This window comes from Episyrphus balteatus, chromosome 4 (genome assembly GCF_945859705.1).
Source record: "Episyrphus balteatus chromosome 4, idEpiBalt1.1, whole genome shotgun sequence".
Lineage (NCBI taxonomy): Eukaryota > Metazoa > Arthropoda > Insecta > Diptera > Syrphidae > Episyrphus > Episyrphus balteatus.
Window position 1 is genome coordinate 37,107,153 of NC_079137.1, and position 6,000 is coordinate 37,113,152.

Genomic DNA, 6,000 nt, shown 5'->3' on the forward strand with positions numbered 1-6,000 from the left:
GATAAATGAACTTTTTTTTATGCACTTTTGGCCTTCTTGGGCTCCATTTTTTAACTTTTACAATCAAAATAAAAATATATGAAGGTATGTAGGTATTTTGTAGTTATGTTTTTGTTCATTATTACATTACATGCAAAAAAAGTCACTTCAATGATGTCATTTTGACAACAAATGTAATAGATCTGGTAATAGAAGCACAATTAGTTAAACGCGTGTTTATTTTGATTATTAGTATACACCCAATTTAACGCGACGGTAAAATTTAACCCGACGATACTTAAACGTGTGTTTAGCGATTCATTATTGGTAAGGCCCAAAGACTCCACAACCAAAGCTCATGAAGACAAAAATAGTTATTAATAGTTCCCAAAAATATTTTATTTAATTTTTGTATTAAAAAGTCGGATTCTAATAAATCCGGCCTTTGTTTCCTATTTTCGGCCATCTAGTAAGTGTCCCATTTCCGGCCACTGACTTTATAAGGTCAAGCTTAAATAAATTGAATGTTTTTTATTTAAATTTTTGCGTTTTAAGAATTTAGAAACAATTTTGATTGTTAATAAGTTATAACATCAAATGATTTAAAAGTATATTTATTTTTCCCCATTTTTTAAATTTTTATCAATAAAAGGAAACAATACAGGAAACTCTTGAATTTCAAAGCTTTTTTTTGTGCTCTATCTCCTTCCCCCCTTAAAATTACCAAAATTCACATCTTTTTCCTATTTAAAACCTATTTTATTTGAAGAATAATATATATTTAATAAGAGAAACAACATTTCAAAGCATTAGCTCCGAAATTGTTTCCACAAAACACTTATTACGATAGTAGGTTTTGGCAGTAAAATTTAAAAAAAACCATACCCGATTGGATCACTTCACAAAAACTTATTTTTTTCTAAGAAAACTGAATAACAAGAATAATAAGAATATTGTAATTTTAGGAGAGACATTTGAAAGAACAGATTAAAGGCTTGGCCACACCGGAGGGTATGCGGTATAGCGGTAACGATAAAGGCTTGGCCACACCGGAGGGTACGCGGTAGAGGTACAGGTAACGGTACGGGTATTTGTATGGAAAAAGTTCCAAACTGACACATCAACGTTCGGGTGTGGAATTTTGTTAATACAAATATCGTTGCCACTACCCGTACCGCTACCGCGTACCCTCCGGTGTGGCCAAGCCTTAATTGTACTAAAAAAATTCCACACCTGAACGTTGATGTGTCAGTTTGGAATTTTTTTCATACAAGTACCCTCACCGCTACCCGTACCGCTACCGCATACCCTCCAATGTGGCCAAGCCTTAAAGTCTTGGCCACACTGAAGGGTACAAGCGGTAGCGGTACGGGTAATTGTATGAAAAAAATTCCACATCTGAATGCCTTAAGAGCAAAAATTTGGAATAAATCCTACGAAATCACTAGTTATAAGGATTTTTCTGACAGGTGCAGTGCCGGATTAGCCTCAAGGCAAACTAGGCAGCTGCCTAGGGGCCCCACTTCAGCTAGGGGCCCCTCGCCCCGACTACGAACAAACAAAATTTCTTGGAGTTGTACCTTCAATAAAAAACAGCATTACATTTGTATTAGTAAAAATAAGAAAAAAGAAGAATAAAAAAACGTTTGCAAATCATTAAACATTAGCCCCGTTTCATTGGAGGTGGTAGTTTACTCATGAGTTGATCTAGTACTATAATTACCACATGATCTTCTACTTCTACCACTGATCTTCTATTTTTTTTTTTTTTTTTTTTTTTTTATAATGAGCGCGCACTAAAAGGGTTTTGGGTACCCTTAATATACATGTGTTTATAATGAATTATGACTCCCATCCCATCCTGAAGGGCCCAACCCAGCGATGCCAGATTAAAGGATTTTTTCCTGTTTTTTTTTCGGTATTTTTGATTAGGGAAAAATGGAAAATCAACCCAGAACAGTCAGCTCAAAATATATCACGTTTAAATACCAAGACAAATACTGGTCTATTCGATTATTATTCCAACGACATCGAACCAGAGTTTAGTAACGAGATGGTGCCATTAAAGCTCTTCATGTTGCAATCAGATAATATGTCAGAAAAATCTGAGATTGTGCATGCAGAGAAGTTAGAAGTTAATATAGGCACCGTTACAAATTTATTCATAATGAACTACCCCAAATAAAAACATAACTTCGAAAACAACCAAAATGACGTTTTTTGGCATTTTCTAACGGTAATATTTCAAAAACGGATGCCAATAAAAAAATTTTGACTTCAGATTCGAGTTCAACACATCCAACACTACTAGGAAAGTATATTTTGGTTCTTGTGGCAAAAACCTTGTTGACCAGTGTTATCAATTAAAAAAAAAACTAAACCACCCACACGCGTTTTGAACGCGTTTCAAACGCGTTTTGGATGCGTTTTGGACGCGTTTCGGACGCGTTTCAGATGTGTTTTCCCAGCAAACGCAGAACTACAGAAAAAACCAGTGAAATATGTACGTAAAAGAAGTACTTCTTTTCCACTGAAAAAAGATAGGAGCTCGGGAAAAAACTCAGTTATATACTTTCTGTATATAAGAATACGTGAAGCAGCTATCTCTTTTTTGCATGCAAGATGAAATAAATTTCCCCTCCATTAATAGTACAGACAAATGTACTTCAAAAGTGCATCAGCGAAGCACTTCTGGAAGTGGTTCTGATGTACATTTTCCAGTACTTTTTTAACCTACAGAAAAAGCACTGAAACTTGTACTTTTAAAGTACTTATTTGGAGCACTTTCATGGATTTATATCCGTACTGCTAAAATCCATATTTTAATTTCATCTGAAAATAAAAAAATCTTCAAAACAAACAAACAATTCTTTTAAACTATTATTTAATATTTTATTGGAAAAACACAAAATAGTTTTTTTTTTTTGAAAACAAAATACATAAAAAAAAGATCCTTGGGCACGCGCCTGTGGCCTGGCCAGTTGAGAAAAGGAAAAAGAAAAAAATACTCTGCGTCTGCAGTCTGCACTTTGGTGGTAGTTTTTGTATCTTGTTATGATTTTTTTTTTCTAAATGCTCAAGGCTGAAGCTGCTGTAAACTCAGTCAATGATGTCTGGAATTGATCGCCACTAAAAGACAGAAAAATCAACAACTTTATAATTCATCAATTTTATAATCAGCATACCTTTATTTTCCAAATCAATTGGTGGTTGTTTTTGTATCATTTTTGTATTACTTTTTTTTTCTAAATGCACAAGGCTAAGGCTGTGCATTTTGATGGTGGAAATAAATTTTTGTGGCGTGCCGAAGAATTTGTGTGGTAGATATTGTTTAGAGAAAATAGTTTTCACAAATAACAAATAGCGTTTCGGACGCGTTTTTGACGCATTTCGGACGTGTTTTGGACGCGTTTTAGACGCGTTTCGGACGCGTTTCAGACGCGTTTTGGGCGCGTTTCAGATGCGTTTCAGGCGCGTTTTGGACGCGTTTTGGACGCGCTTCGGACGCGTTTTGGACGCTTTTTTGACGCATTTCGGACGTGTTTTGGACGCGTTTTAGACGCGTTTCGGACGCGTTTTAGACGCGTTTTGGGCGCGTTTTGGGCGCTTTTCAGATGCGTTTCAGGCGCGTTTTGGACGCGTTTCGGACGCGTTTTTGACGCATTTCGGACGTGTTTTGGACACGTTATGGGCGCGTTTAAGATGCGTTTTGGACGCGTTTCAGACGCGTTTTGGGCGCGTTTTAGGCGCGTTTTGGGCGCGATTCAGATGCGTTTTGGACGCGTTTCAGACGCGTTTTGGACGCGTTTCACATGCGTTTTGGGCGCGTTTCAGATGCGTTTTGGACGCGTTTTGGACGCGTTTGAGATGCGTTTTGGGCGCGTTTAAGATGCGTTTTGGACGCGTTTCGGACGCGTTCCAGACGCGTTTTAGGCGCGTTTTGGGCGCGTTTCAGATGCGTTTTGGACGCGTTTCAGACGCGTTTTGGACGCGTTTCAGATGCGTTTCAGGCGCGTTTTGGACGCGTTTTGGACGCGTTTCAGACGCGTTTTGGACGCGTTTCGGACGCGTTCCAGACGCGTTTTAGACGCGTTTTGGGCGCGTTTTAGGCGCGTTTTGGGCGCGTTTCAGATGCGTTTTGGACCCGTTTTGGACGCGTTTCAGACGCGTTTCAGATGCGTTTTGGACGTGTTTCGGACTTGATTCACACGCGTTTTGGACGCGTTTCAGATGCGTTTCAGGCGCGTTTTGGACGCGTTTTGGACGCGTTTCGGAAGCGTTTTGGACGCGTTTCAGACGCGTTTCGGACGCGTTCCAGACGCGTTTTAGAAGCGTTTTGGCCGCGTTTTGGACGCGTTTCAGACGCGTTTTGGACGCGTTTCAGACGCGTTTTGGACGCGTTTCAGATGCGTTTCAGGCGCGTTTTGGACGCGTTTCAGACGCGTTTCGGACGCGTTTCAGATGCGTTTTGGACGCGTTTCAGACGCGTTTTGGACGCGTTTCAGACGCGTTTTGGACGCGTTTTGGACGCGTTTCGGACGCGTTTCAGACGCGTTTTGGACGCGTTTTGGATGCGTTTTGGATGCGTTTTGGACGCGTTTCGGACGCGTTTAAGACGCGTTTTGGACGCGTTTCAGATGCGTTTTGGGCGCGTTTCAGATGCGTTTTGGAAGCGTTTCAGATGCGTTTTGGAAGCGTTTCAAACGCGTTTTGGACGCGTTTCAGACGCGTTTTGGGCTCGTTTCAGGCTTGTTTTAGGCGCGTTTCAGATGCATTTTGGACGGTTTTGACGCGTTTCAAACGCGTTTCGGACGCGTTTCAGACGCGTTTCAGACTATAGATGGATAGTTCCGCAGCCAAATAGTTCCTGGAACTAGTTCCTCACTCGGAACTAGTTCCACTATTTCCCCAAAATTAATTTAAACAGTTCCATCGTTCAGACACAGCCACACACAATAGAAAGAAAGAAGAAGAGGAACAAGAAACAAAACGAATGCGAATATAATCTCTGTCTCTGTTTGAAATATACAATACACACACGCATGTCATAGAATTCTCATCCAAAGCCAACACACATGGAGCACGAGTTGAGCGCCAAAAATTCACAAACCAAAACCACAACTACTTTCTTATGAATCATGCTCACGGACATGGAACTACATTAATAGTTCCAGTTCCAGGATCAGGAAAAAATATTCAATATCATACTATTTCTTTTTTTGATGCATTTTCCTGAAAAAAAACTAAAATTCTAGATAGTTCCGCGGAACTAGTTCCAGGAACTTGTTCCGACCGAAAAAAGAACCGTTCCATCGTTCCATGTTCGTTCCGGCTTTGGAACTGTTTTGCGGATCTCTGCTTTGAGTAATTTGCCTTGTCTATAATAATAATAAAATCAAAATTGAAACTTTTTCTCATGATTTCTCTTTCCAGTTTTAAAATGAAACCGTAATGCCGACTTATAACGAGTCGATTTTCGCCGTGCGGCGAAGCTTTTTGGCGTCAGTCGAGTCGTGTGAACGTAAGCCGCACGCGACTAAAGTGACAATCCCCATACTAGAGTCCTAGTCGACTTAAGCGAGACATATCATGTTGTTAAAATCGACTTGTGAAAAGTCGGGATAGGTATACCTACTTATACCTTTTGAATCTAATATATTTTCTAATAACTTATCGTTAATAAAAATTATCTGTGAACCATCAAGTTGCTAAAATTTTTTTGTTGAGATATCACTACAATATTTATTATAGTTATTTCAAAACTTTTAGTTTACATTTATAAAATGACATCATAGGACACCAGATTATATCCGATTAGTCTCTAGTAAGTTACCTGCACAAATTTCTAACCAAACTTAAAAATAGCTTATGATATTGAAAAAGCATCGGAAAAGGGCCCAAGAATTATTTTGCCTAGAGGCCCATGACATGGTTAATCCGGCACTGGACAGGTGGCCGGCTACTGGAGAAGGCCGGAATTAGGCAACTCTACCCTAACAGTTTACAAAATTTTGTTACTAT